Genomic DNA, 13924 nt, shown 5'->3' with positions numbered 1-13924 from the left:
TACTCTGTATCTAACCCCGTGCTGTACCTGCCCTGGGAGCGTTTGATGGTGATTTATGCACCTCAATTGGGACAGAATTATATCAGTAACCTTACCTGCAATCTGTCCTGTAGGCTATTGTTACCTTTGCAATTGGGTCCTATAGTACATTCCAATATCAAACTTCCATCTTTCAGAATAATACCATTAGCAACAACATATTAATAGTGAATCGCGATTATGAAATTATCTTTCAAAGCAGGAGGCCATTCAACCCCTGATGCCTGCTATCCCTCTGAAATGGTTCTGCCCTTGCTTTCAGACTATCCAGCACACTGTGCATTTTTAATTTTTTATATCTTTTTTAAATACCCGTACGTAAAATTGAGAGAGTGCAGAGAAGATTTACTAGGATGTTGCCGGGTCTTAAGGAGTTGAGTTACAGGGAAAGATTAAACAGGTTAGGACTTTATTCCTTGGAGCGTAGAAGAATGAGGGGAGATATGATAGAAGTTTACAAAATTGTGAGGGGTATAGACAGAGTAAATGCGAGTAGGCTCTTTCCACTTAGATTAGGAGAAATAAACACGAGAGGACATGGCTTTAGGGTGAAAGGGGAAAGGTTTAGGGGGAACTTCTTCAGTCAGAGAGTGGTGAGAGTGTGGAACGAGCTACCATCTGACGTGGTAAATGCGGGCTCACTCTTACGTTTTAAGAATAAATTGGATAGATACATGAATGGGAGAGGTCTGGAGGGTTATGGACTGGGTGCAGGTCAATGGGACTAGCAGAATAATATTTTGGCACAGACTAGAAGGGCCGAATAGCCTGTTTTCTGTGCTGTAGTGTTCTATGGTTCTATGGTAAGGAATTGCAGTTTAAAAAGTGCCCCTGACTCTGGAATCTCAAAGACACAGACCCGGGTCCCGTCACCGTGTGGGGGAATCACAGACCCGCGTCCCGTCACCGTGTGGGGGAATCACAGACCCGCGCCCTGTCACCTTGTGGGGGAATCACAGATCCGCGTCCCGTCACCGTGTGGGGGAATCACAGACACAGACCCGCGTCCCGTCACCGTGTGGGGGAATCACACAGACCCGCGTCCCGTCACCGTGTAGGGGAATCGCAGACACAGACCCGCATCCCGTCACCGTGTGGGGGAATCGCAGACACAGACCCGCGTCCCGTCACCGTGTGGGGGAATCGCAGACACAGACCCGCGTCCCGTCACCGTGTGGGGGAATCGCAGACACAGACCCGCGTCCCGTCACCGTGTGGGGGAATCGCAGACACAGACCCGCGTCCCGTCACCGTGTGGGGGAATCACAGACCCGCGTCCCGTCACTGTGCGGGGGAATCGCAGACACAGACCCGCGTCCCATCACCGTGTGGGGGAATCACAGACACAGACCCGCGTCCCGTCACCGTGTGGGGGAATCACAGACACAGACCCGCGTCCCGTCACCGTGTGGGGGAAATCACACACAGACCCGCATGTCTGTTGGGGAGAGCCCAGAAGTAGGGCCAGAATCTGAAAATGAGAGTCGGGTCACTCTGCAGTGAAATCAGGAGGTTCCTCTTCACAGCAAAGGGTAGTGGTCACCTGGAACTCTCACCTCAAGAATAGGCTGAGGGTCAGTCAGAACTTCCAAAACCGAGATGGGGAGATTCCTCTTCAGCATTAGTAATGATATAAAACCTTGTGGGGGGGTTTGACAGGGTGGATGCTAAGGGGATGTTCCCCCCCATCGTCGGGGGTGGGGGGGGGGGGGGGGTGGGGGGGCGGAATCTAGAACGAGGGGGAGGGGGGCACAGTTTCAGAATGAGGGGTCTCCCATTGAAGACGGAGATGAGGAGGAATTTCTTCTCTCAGAGGGTGGTCAGTCTGTGGAATTCTCTCCCCCCCCACAGAGAGCAGCGGGGGCCGAGTCACTGAATATATTCAAGGCCGAGTGAGACAGATTTCTGATCGACGAGGGTTATGAGAGGGGGAGGGACAGGGAAGTGGATTGGCCGAGGTCTGACTGACCGGCGGAGTGGGGGCTCCAATGACCTCCTCCCGCTCCTCGTGCCCAGAGTGAGAGTAGAGTGAGGGCGGCCCGGTGGGGGGGGCGGGGGTCCAGGTGAAGCGCGATCCCATTCGAATGACGGTACAGGCTGGAGGGGCCGAGCGGCCTCTTCCTGTTTCGCCCGTGTCGCCACCACACCCCCTCCCGTCAGCCCGGCAGCACTCGGGCGCCTCACCACCCTCCCGGCTCCCGCTCACCATCCCCGCTTGGAAACATATCGGCCGTTCCTTCACTGTCGCCGGGTCCAAATCCTGGAACTCCCTCCCTAACAGCGCGGTGGGTGTACCTACACCACACGGGGACTGCAGCGGCTCAAGAAGGCGGCTCACCCCCACCTTCTCAAGGGGGGCAATTAGGGCCGGGCGATCGGTGCTGGGCCCGACCAGCGACGCCCACATCCAGAGAAAATGGCTTTTAAACCCGAGATGGTGCCGCCTGAACCCTTCACTGGATGATGGCCCTCAGTCGCCTCCTTGCTTTTCAGGGCTGTGATGATCTCTGGGTATTTGGGGCTTGGGCCTGTGTCTAACGTTTGTAACTATTACTGTTAATAAAAGCTGCAGCTACCACGACTGGGGTGTTTCCTCGCACAGGCCGAATTCAACAGCATCGAGGGAACAGGCACAGAACGGTGTGTACAGGCGGCGGTGAACCGGGGGGCGGGAAGAGGACAGGAGAGCAGAGAGAGGGAGAGAGCAGAGAGAGGGAGAGAGCAGAGAGGCGGAGAGGGCAGAGAGGGGGAGAGAGGGCAGAGAGGGGGAGAGAGCAGAGAGGGGGAAGAGAGCAGAGAGGGGGAAGAGAGCAGAGAGGGGGAAGAGAGCAGAGAGGGGGAAGAGAGCAGAGAGGGGGAAGAGAGCAGAGAGAGGGAGAGAGCAGAGAGGGGGAGAGGGCAGAGAGGGGGAGAGAGAGCAGAGAGGGGGAAGAGAGCAGAGAGGAGAGGAGAGCAGAGAGGGGGAGAGAGCAGAGAGAGGGAGAGAGCAGAGAGGAGGAGAGAGCAGAGAGCGGGAGAGAGCAGAGAGGGGGAGAGAGCAGAGAGGAGGAGAGAGCAGAGAGGGGGAGAGAGAGCAGAGAGGGGGAGAGAGAGCAGAGAGGGGGAGAGAGAGCAGAGAGGGGGAGAGAGAGCAGAGAGGGGGAGAGAGAGCAGAGAGGGGGAGATAGAGCAGAAAGGGGGAGATAGAGCAGAAAGGGGGAGAGAGAGCAGAAAGGGGGAGAGAGAGCAGAGAGGGGGAGAGAGCAGAGAGGGGGAGAGAGCAGAGAGGGGGAGAGAGCAGAGAGGGGGAGAGAGCAGAGAGGGGGAGAGAGCAGAGAGGGGGAGAGAGCAGAGAGGGGGAGAGAGCAGAGAGCGGGAGAGAGCAGAGAGGGGGAGAGAGCAGAGAGGGGGAGAGAGCAGAGAGGGGGAGAGAGCAGAGAGGGGGAGAGAGCAGAGAGGGGGAGAGCAGAGAGGGGGAGAGGGCAGAGAGGGAGAGAGCAGAGAGGGGGAGAGGGCAGAGAGGGGGAGAGGGCAGAGAGAGGGAGAGAGCAGAGTGGGGGAGAGAGCAGAGAGGGGGAGAGAGCAGAGAGGGGGAAGAGAGCAGAGAGGGGGAAGAGAGCAGAGAGGGGGAAGAGAGCAGAGAGGGGGAAGAGAGCAGAGAGGGGGAGAGAGCAGAGAGGGGGAGAGAGCAGAGAGGGGGAGAGAGAGCAGACAGGGGGAGAGAGAGCAGAGAGGGGGAGAGAGAGCAGAAAGGGGGAGAGAGCAGAAAGGGGGAGAGAGCAGAGAGGGGAGGAGAGCAGAAAGGGGGAGAGAGAGCAGAGAGCGAGGGGAAGGGGAGAGAGCGAGGGGAAGGGGAGAGAGCGAGGGGAAGGGGAGAGAGCGAGGGGAAAAGAGAGGGAGAGAGAGAGAGAGAGAGAGAGAGAGAGAGAGGGGGAGGAGAGAAAGGCAGAGAAAAGGGATGGAGAGGAGAGAGAGGGGGAAGGAAGCAGAGAGGGAGGCAGGAGAAAGAAGAGTGTGGAGGAGGACAGGAGAGAGAGGGAGGGGTGGTGAGAGAGAGAGAGAGGGAGGGAGGAGAGAGGAAGATGGGAGAGAAGGGGAAAAGGAGAGGTGGAGGAGAGAGAGGGGCAAAGAACAGAGGATAGAAGTGAGAGAAGAGGAGAGTGGGGCGGAGAGAGGAGAGATGGAGGTGAGAAGGAATGGAAGAGAGAGGGAGTGGGAGGGATAAAGGGCGAGGAGAAGAGTGGAGAGGAGAGAGGATGGGAGAGGGAGAGTTGTGGAGATGGAGGAGGTTGGAAATGGGAGGGACGGGGTGGAGAAAGGAGAGTGAGAGAGGTGGGAGGAAAGAGAGAGAGGAGGGTGAAAGGACAGGACAGAGAGGTGAGGATAGAGGCTGGAAAGGGACAAGCATAGAGAAAGACAAAGAGGAGAGATGGAAGGGGAAGAGAGAGGATGAGGAGGTGGAGGAGGGATGTAAACGACAAATCGAAGGATTTTGGGGACATGGGGAGGAAAAGGTGAACCACAGGCAGAAATGCAGGAAAGCAGGGTTCAGGAAAGATGAGAGTGGGTGAGGAGAGAGTGAGGTGGCTGTCAGAGCGATTGTGAGTTACAGCAAACTCACGAGTACCAGCTCATCCGCACGACAGAGTGTGGAGGTCCTGAGCTCGGCTCCTCTCTCCGGAGACCCGAGTCCCATCACCTCGACAGTCACCCAGCTACCAGTGCTGAGGGGGCGCCGCACTATCGGAGGGTCAGTGCCGAGGGAGCGCCGCACTGTCGGAGGTTCAGTGCTGAGGGAGTGCCGCACTGTCGGAGGGTCAGCGCTGAGGGAGCGCCGCACTGTCGGAGGGTCAGCGCTGAGGGAGCGCCACACGGTCGGAGGGTCAGTGCTGAGGGAGCGCCACACTGTCAGAGATTCAATTTGTGAAAATAGACATCACATCCTGGGCAATCTCCAGTAGATAGGGGATCCCACGTGCGCTGTTATAAGTGTGAGGGGAATAGTGGGGGGTTTGGGGGGAGATAGTGTCCCTCGTGTCCCGGACATCACCGCTCAAACACACACACATTACTGAGCAGATACACAAACAGCTCAGATAGAAAAGCTATCAATTAACAATTCACACCCACCCTCCTGCCAATGACAGCAGAATATGTGAGTATGATTCATGTCTGCTGGGTAATTAATCTTAGTCAGCATTTCACTCTAAATCTGTCCCTCCAGCTAGTGACAGTATCTGATCCAAATTCCTATCTTGGTGGCGTTATCTTCCCCCCTCCGCATCTTCCCCCTCCTGATTTTCCAGGCTGAGGTTGGTAGGTTACCCGGGCACTCAGGGAATCGATGGGGTGACCCCACTGGCTGAGTGGGGATCGTCCCAGTCTCCGAACCAGGAGCCCCAAGTGCCAATCCCGCTCCAGGACTTGACCCTTCGAGGAGGAGGCTGCGTCCAGAATGTGGTCAAACAGGTCGAGTGTCGACTTGTAAATCCTTCTGGCTCGCACACGCCCAGACCCTCACGCACACGCCCAAACCCACACGCACACGCCCAGACCCTCACGCACACGCCCAGACCCTCACGCACACGCCCAGACCCTCACGCACACGCCCAGACCCTCACGCACACGCCCAGACCCTCACGCACACGCCCAGACCCTCACGCACACGCCCAGACCCTCACGCACACGCCCAGACCCTCACGCACACGCCCGACACTCACGCACACGCCCGACACACACGCACACTCCCGACACACACGCACACTCCCGACACACACGCACACTCCCGACACACACGCACACTCCCGACACTCACACTCCCGACACTCACACTCCCGACACTCACACTCCCGACACTCACACTCCTGACTTGTGCCTTGTAGATGGTGGACAGGCTTTGGGGAGTCAGGAGGTGAGTTACTCTCCGCAGGATTCCCAGCCTCTGACCTGCTCTTGTAGCCACAGTATTTATATGGCTGGTCCAGTTCAGTTTCTGGTCAATGGTAACCCCCAGGATGTTGATAGTGGGGGATTCAGTGATGGTAATGCCATTGATTGACATGTTAGATTCTCTCTTGTTGGAGGTGGTCATTGCCTGGTACTTGTGTGGTGTGAATGTTTCTTGCCACTTGTCAGCCCAAGCCTGGATATTGTCCAGGTCTTGCTGCATTTGGACATGGGCTGCTTCAGTATCTGAGGAGTCACGAATGGTGCTGAACATTGTGCAATTGTCAGTGAACATCCCCACTTCTGATCTTATGATGGAAGGAAGGTCATTGATGAAGCAGCTGATGATGGTTGGGCCGAGGACACTACCCTGAGGAACTCCTGCTGTGATGTCCTGGAGCTGAGATGACTGACCTCCAACAATCACAACCATCTTCCTTTGTGCTCGGTATGACTCCAACCAGCGGAGAGTTTTCCCCCTGATTCCCATTCTCCTTGATGCCACACTCGGTCAAATGCTGCCTTGATGTCAAGGGCAGTCACTCTCACCTCGCCTCGGGAGTTCAGCTCTTTTGTCCATGTTTGAACCAAGGCTGTAATGAGGTCAGGAGCTGAGTAGCCCTGGCGGAACCCAAACTGAGCGTCAGTGAGCAGGTTATTGCTAAGCAAGTGCCGCTTGATAGCACTGTTGATGACCCCTTCCATTACTTTCCTGGTGATGGAGAGTAGACTGATGGGGCGGTAATTGGCCAGATTGGATTTGTCCTGCTTTCTGTGTACAGTACGTACCTGAGCAATTTTCCACATAGCCGGGTAGATGCCAGTGTTGTAGCTGTACTGGAACAGCTTGGCTAGGAGTGCGGCAGGTTCTGGAGCACAAGTATTCAGTACTATTGCCAGAATATTGTCAGGGCCCATAGCCTTTGCAGTATCCAGTGCCTTCAGCTGTTTCTTGATATCACATGGAGTGAATCGAATTGGCTGAAGCCTGGCATCTGTGATGCTTGGGACCTCCGGAGGAGGCTGAGATGGGTCATCCACTCGGCACTCCTGGCTGAAGATTGTTACGAATGCTTCAGCCTTACCTTTCGCACTGATGTGCTGGGATCCTCCGTCATTGAGGATGGGGATATTTGTGGAGCCTCCTCCTCCAGTGAGTTGTTTAATTGTCCTCCACCATTCACGACTGCATGTGGCAGGACTGCAGAGCTTAGATCTGATCCGTTGGTTGTGGGATTGCTTAGCTCTGTCTATCACTTGCTGCTTATGCTGTTTGACACACGAGAAGTCCTGTGTTATAGCCTCACCAGGTTGACACCTCATTTTTAGGTATGCCTGGTGCTGCTCCTGGCATGCCCTCCTACACCCTTCATTGAATCCCTGGCTTGATGGTAATGGTAGAGTGGGAGATATGCCGGGCCATGAGGTTACAGATTGTGTTAGAGTACAATTCTGCTGCTGCCCCACAGTGCCTCATGGATGCCCAGTCTTGAGTTGCTAGATCTGTTTGAAATCTATCCCATTTAGCACAACACGATGGAGGGTATCCTCAATGTGAAGATGGGACTATCTCCACTATGACTGTGCGGTGGTCACTCCTACTGATACTGTCATGGCCAGATTCATCTGCAGCAGGCAGGTTGGTGAGGATGAGGTCAAGTATGTTTATCCCCCTTGTTGGTTCCCTCACCACCTGCCGCAGACCCAGTCTAGCAGCTATGTCCTTTAGGACTTGGCCAGCTCGGTCAGTAGTGGTGCTACCAAGCCACTCTTGGTGATGGACACTGAAAACTCCCACCCAGAGTACATTCTGCACCCTTGCCACCCTCGGTGCTTCCTCCAAGTGGTGTTCAACAGGGAGGAGGCACTGATTCATCAACTGAGGAAGGGCGGTACAAGGTAATCAGCAGGAGGTTTCCTTGCCCATGTTTGACCTGATGCCATGAGACTTCATGGGGTCCGGAGTCGATGTTGAGGACTCCCAGGGCAACTCCCTCCCGACTGTATACCACTGTGCCCCCACCTCTGCTGGGTCTGTCCTGCCGGTGGGACAGGACATACCCAGGGATGGTGATGGTGGAGTCTGGGACATTATCCGTAAGGTATGGTTCCGTGAGGATGACTATGTTGCTTGACTAGTCTAGGAGACAGCTCTCCCAATTTTGACAAGAGCCCTCAGATGTTAGTAAGGGGGACTTTGCAGGGTTTCCAGTGCCTAGGTCAATGCTGGGTGATCCATCTGGTATCATTCCTTTGAGACTTTTTAAGCAGTGAGTAACTTGCTAGGGCCATTTCAGAGGCACATTTAAGGGTCATCCACATTGCTGTGGGTCCGGAGCCACATGTAGGCCAGACCGGTTAAGGACGGCAGGTTTCCTTCCCTAAAGGGACATTCGTGAACCAGATGGGTTTTTTTACAACAATCGACAATGGTTTCATGGTCACCGTCAGCCTTTTAACTCCAGATTTTTATTGAATTCAAATTCCACCATTTGCCGATTCGAACCCGGGCCCCCAGAGCGTCACCCACCCAGCGACAATGCCACTAAAGCCACCGTCTCCTTGCCCTACCCGTGGCGGAGGTCACGAAGCGATGCGCGTTGGGACCTGCCTTCTGCCGGAGAACCGGAGAAAAAAGGAATCGCGGTTATGGGGCGGGGAGAGTGGAGGCAAGGCGGACGATCATGTTGAATGCAAGAGTGGGTTCGAGGGGCTGAATGGCCTCCTGCTGTGCTCCAGAGCTAGCTGCGCCCTCAGCCAAGCCTTTCCAGTACAGCTAGCCGGCAACATGGAAAATTTCCCCAGGTATATCCCGCCGGAAAAATTCCAATCCAGCCAATATTAGCACCCCATCGGTCTCCACCCGGTCATCAGTAAAGCGATGGAAGGTGTCATCGACGGTGCTGTTAAGCTGCACTCACTCAGCAATAACCTGCTCACTGACCATCGGCTTGGGGTCCCGCCAGGGTCACTCAGCTCCAGGCCCCATGGCAGCCCTGGTCCAAACATGGACGAGAAAGCTGAGCTCCAGAGATGAGAGTGACTGCCCTTGACATCGAGGCGGTATTTGACCGAGTGTGGCATCAAGGAGCCCTAGCAAAACTGGAGAGGGAACTCTCCGCTGGTCAGAGTCATACCTAGCACAAAGGCAGATGGTCGTGGTTGTTGGAGGTCAGTCATCTCAGTTCCAGGACATCACTGCAGGAGTTCCTCAGGGTAGTCCTCAGCCCAACCATCTTCAGCTGCTTCATCAATGACCTTCCTTCCATCATAAGGTCAGAAGTGGGGATGTTCACTGATGATCGCACAATGTTCAGCACCATTCACGACTCCTCAGATACTGAAGCAGCCCATGTCCAAATGCAGCAAGACCTGGACAATATCCAGGCTTGGGCTGACAAGTGGCAAGTAATATTCGTGCCACACAAGTGCTAGGCAATGACCATCGCCAACAAGAAAGAGTCAACCATCGCGCCTTGACATTCAATGGCATTACCATCGCTGAATTCCCCACTATCAACATCCTGGGGGTTACCATTGACCAGAAACTGAACAGGACCAGCCATATAAATACTGTGGCTACAAGAGCAGGTCAGAGGCTGGGAATCCTGTGGTGAGTAACTCACCTCCTGACTCCCCAAAGCCTGTCCACCATCTACAAGGCACAAGTCAGGAGTGTGATGGAATATTCCCCACTTGCCTGGATGAGTGCGACTCTACCACTCAAGCTCTCCACCACCCTGACTCCTGTGTCTCGTGAAAGACTCGCACCGGCCTCTCAATAAAGGGTGACGCACTAACGAACAGATCCCTCTTGTTTTGTCATGTCGATCGAGGGATAAATATTGGCCAGGGCACCGGAGAGAACCCCCCAGCCGCCCCCCCCACCAACCAAATCTCTTCTCCGGAATATCGCCACAGGATCTTCTGGACTCGCCTGAGAGAGAGTAGGTTCCGTGGCTTGATGTCTGGCGCGAGAGACAGCACCTCTGACAGCGCAGCACAGCCTCAGCACCCCACTGCAGGAGAGGCGACCCCAGACTTTTTTGTGCCCGGTCCTCCGGGGTGGGACTTGAGCTCGCAATCCTTCTGAATCACCGCGCTGCCCGCTGAGTCAGGGGAACTTGTCATTTTGTGCGCCAGACCCAGACCCACACACAAAACACCAGCAACCCCACCCCACCCACAAACACCACCCCCCACCCGACCACGCCAGCCTCGCCTCCCGACATCTTTCCATCGCTTTCTCTCTCCCGGAGCTAAGCCCCCTTTCTCACAAAGCCGCCTCTTCAGCTAAACGCTGGATCACCCTCGCTAGCAGGGAGGAGGAGATGGCGGCGTGGTGGTAACGCCCGCTAGGCTGGAAATCCCAGAGGCCCACGCTAATCTCCCCCCCCCCGTGGGTTCAAATCCCACCTCGGCAACTGGTGGAATTGGAATTCAGTTAATCGGGATCGGGATTGGGAACTAGCCATCGGTAACGGTGACCTCGAGGGGAAACTATCGTCAAAGCCCATCTGGTTCACTTATGCCCCTTTAGGGGGGTGGGGAGGGGGTGGAAATCTGCCGTCCTTACCCTGGTCTGGCCTACCTGTGACCACCAGACCCGGTCGACTCTTGAGCTTCCCTCTGATACGATCGAGCGAGCCGCTCACTCAGGTCAAGGGGCAATTAGGGATGGGCAACAAAAGCTGGCCTTGCCAGCGATGCCCACGTCCTGTTAAAAGGGTGCAAATCTGCATCAGTCATCATTGAAGGTGGCAGGACAGGCTGAGAGAGGGGTTAATAAAGATTACAGTACCCTGGGGCTTTATTAATAGGGGCACAGAGAACAAAAGCAAGGAGGTTGTGTTACACCTGGATAAAAGTCTCAACTTTTTGAAAATCTTTTAACGGAACGTGGGCATCGCTGGCTAGGTCGGCGTTCGTTGCCCGCTCCCTAATTGCCCCTTGAGGTGATGGTGGTGAACCACCTTCTTGGGGCGCTGCAGCCCCTGTGGTGTAGCAACACCCACCGTGACGTTAGGAGTATTGTGTCCGGTTCTGGGCGCCGCACTTTAGCGAGGATGTGAAGGCTTTAGAGAGAGAGATACAGAGAGAGACAGATACAGAGAGAGATATAGAGAGAGAGACAGATACAGAGAGAGAGAGACAGATACAGAGAGAGAGAGATAGAGAGAGAGAGATACAGAGAGAGAGAGATACAGAGAGAGAGAGGGATACAGAGAGAGACAGATACAGAGAGAGACAGAGAGAGAGAGATACAGAGAGAGAGAGGGATACAGAGAGAGACAGATACAGAGAGAGACAGAGAGAGAGACAGATACAGAGAGAGATACAGAGAGAGATAGAGAGAGAGACAGATACAGAGAGAGAGACAGATACAGAGAGAGATACAGAGAGAGAGACAGATACAGAGAGAGAGATACAGAGAGAGACAGATAGAGAGAGAGAGACAGATAGAGAGAGAGAGACAGATAGAGAGAGAGAGACAGATAGAGAGAGAGAGACAGATACAGAGAGAGAGACAGATACAGAGAGAGAGACAGATACAGAGAGAGAGACAGATACAGAGAGAGAGGCAGATAGAGAGAGAGAGACAGATAGAGAGAGAGACAGATAGAGAGAGAGACAGATAGAGAGAGACAGATAGAGAGAGAGAGACAGATAGAGAGAGAGAGACAGATAGAGAGAGAGAGCGAGACAGATAGAGAGAGCGAGACAGATAGAGAGAGCGAGACAGATTCAGAGAGAGCGAGACAGATTCAGAGAGAGACAGATACAGAGAGAGAGAGACAGATACAGAGAGAGAGACAGATACAGAGAGAGAGACAGATAGAGAGAGAGACAGATACAGAGAGAGACAGATACAGAGAGAGAGACAGATACAGAGAGAGAGACAGATACAGAGAGAGAGAGAGACAGATACAGAGAGAGAGATACAGAGAGAGAGAGAGAGATACAGAGAGAGAGAGACAGATACAGAGAGAGAGAGAGATACAGAGAGAGAGAGAGATACAGAGAGAGAGAGCGGAAAAGATCGACGAGAATGGTTCCAGGGATGAGGGGACTTCAGTTCCATGGATGGATTGGAGAAGTTGGGACTGTTCTCCTTGGAGAAGAGAAGGTCGAGAGGAGATTTGATGGAGGGTGTTCAAAACCACAAGGGGGGGTCTGGGACAGAGTGGACAGAGGGAGAAACCGTTCCCATTGGCGGGAGGATGGAGAACCAGAGGGACAAGGATTTAAGGCGATCGGCAAAAGCAGTGACGGAGACGCGAGGAGAAACTTTTTCACGCGGCGAGTGGTTAGGGTCTGGAACGCGCTGCCTGAGAGTGTGGGGGAGGCAGGGTCAATCGAGGCTTTCCAAAGGGGGGGAATTGGATCATTATCTGAAGAGGAAGAATGTGCGGGGTGACGGGGAGAAAGGGCGGGGGGAGCGGGACCAGGTGAATAGCTCGTTCGGAGAGCCGGCGCAGACAGCATTTCCTGCACTGGAACGACCCCGTCATCCCGAAGCCTATCTTCACGAACACCACAGGTGAGGTGCCTCGGACATTCACCAACCAGCTACGCTGTCGTACAAGGGCAGCCCCGGGTGCTGGGCTGTTCCGCTGCGATAGCGGCACCGAAACACTGCAAACGGTTGTCCCACGCGACACGACGAGGACACCTGGTGGACATGACCAGGTTGGTGAGGACGGAAACATTTGGACGTCTGCTGCACAATTGCGCCACCTCGAGGCGTCCCAAAGTACTGCACAACCAATGAAGGACTATAAGGCCTCGAGGTAACATCACCGGACTAATAACCCAGAGGCCCAGGCTAATGCTCTGGGGAGGGGGGGACACGGGTTCAAGCCACGCTATGGCAGTTGGTAGAATTTAAATTCAACGAATAAATCTGGAATTGAAATCTAGCCTCAGTGGCGGTGAAACTATCATCGTTGTTGTAAAAACCCATCAGGTTCACGGATGCCCCTTTAGGGGAAGGGAATCTGCCGTCCTTACCCGGTCTGGCCTACACGTGACTCCAGACCCCACAGCAATGCGGTCGACTCTTAACTGTCCCTCTGAAATGGCCCTAGTGAGACACTCAGTTCAAGGGGGCAACTGGGGATGGGTAACAACAAATGCTGGACTTGCCAGCAATGCCCACGTTCCATGGAAGAATTCAAAATCATTCACTCCCTCCACCCCCGACGCACAGGGGCAGCAGTGTGTGTGTACCATCGACAAGATGCACTGCAGCAACTCCCCAAGGCTCCTTCGACAGCGCCGCCCAAACCCACCACCTCTACCACCTAGAAGGACAAGGGCAGCAGACACATGGGGAACACCACCACCTGCAAGTTCCCCTCCGAGCCCCACACGCCATCCCGGCTTGGGAATATATCAACTGTTCCTTCACTGTCGCTGGGTCAAAATCCTGGAACTCCCTCCCTAACAGCGCTGTGGGTGTACCCACACCATACGGGGACAGCAGCGGCTCAAGAAGGTGGCTCACCCACCACCTTTTCCGGGGACCAATAAACACTGGCGTAGTAAACAGTGTCCGTATCCCACAAACAAATCTTTAAAAATTACAGCTTCAAGGCTGGCACAGCAAGTTTCAGCACATCAGTCAAATAGGATGTTCAGCTCAGTATCTAACCCCGTGCTGTACCTGTCCTGGGAGTGTTTGATGGGGGACAGTGTAGGGGGAGCTTTACTCTGTATCTAACCCCGTGCTGTACCTGTCCTGGGAGTGTTTGATGGGGACGGTGTAGAGGGAGCTTTACTCTGTATCTAACCCCGTGCTGTACCTGTCCTGGGAGTGTTTGATGGGGATGGTGTAGAGGGAGCTTTACTCTGTATCTAATCCCGTGCTGTACCTGTCCTGGGAGTGTTTGATGGGGACAGTGTAGAGGGAGCTTTACTCTGTATCTAACCCCATGCTGTACCTGCCCTGGGAGTGTTT

Source organism: Cetorhinus maximus, unplaced genomic scaffold, assembly GCF_964194155.1.
Source record: "Cetorhinus maximus unplaced genomic scaffold, sCetMax3.hap1.1 HAP1_SCAFFOLD_2917, whole genome shotgun sequence".
Taxonomy (NCBI): domain Eukaryota; kingdom Metazoa; phylum Chordata; class Chondrichthyes; order Lamniformes; family Cetorhinidae; genus Cetorhinus; species Cetorhinus maximus.
Note: the sequence above shows the minus strand (reverse complement) of the source record.